This window comes from Arachis ipaensis, chromosome B07, assembly GCF_000816755.2.
Source record: "Arachis ipaensis cultivar K30076 chromosome B07, Araip1.1, whole genome shotgun sequence".
Classification (NCBI taxonomy): domain Eukaryota; kingdom Viridiplantae; phylum Streptophyta; class Magnoliopsida; order Fabales; family Fabaceae; genus Arachis; species Arachis ipaensis.
Window position 1 is genome coordinate 116,712,359 of NC_029791.2, and position 461 is coordinate 116,712,819.

A 461-nucleotide genomic window follows, 5' to 3' on the forward strand; every position below is an offset into this window, starting at 1 on the left:
GTGAAATAAAAAATAAAATTATTATTAAATAATATAAATAAAATAAATTATGAAAAATTTTGACTAATTATGACTGGATATTTTTTGTTACCAAAATTTTCTCTAAATTTTTATTTCCCAAATCCCAAGTCAGCCAATAGATTGGGGTTAAAGAAAATTCAAAGAAGGCCGAACGAAGCCTGAAAGCATGTGGACGAGAAAACCAAATAAAGTCAAGGTTTGACTCCAAAGAGAGAGCGCACAAAAATCTTGGATTCGTTACGGTGCGTCCGCGCTTAGCATTAAACACCAGACGACTTGGTCTTCTTCCTTTTAAGCAAAAACCCTATCCTTTGTTTTTCATTTCAACAAATCGGAAAGTTCTATACAGCTTCACCACAATAATCAACACAAACTTTTGAGAATGTATATCATTTTTTAAGTATAAAAATTCTTTATAAATTTTTCATTTATAAACCGGA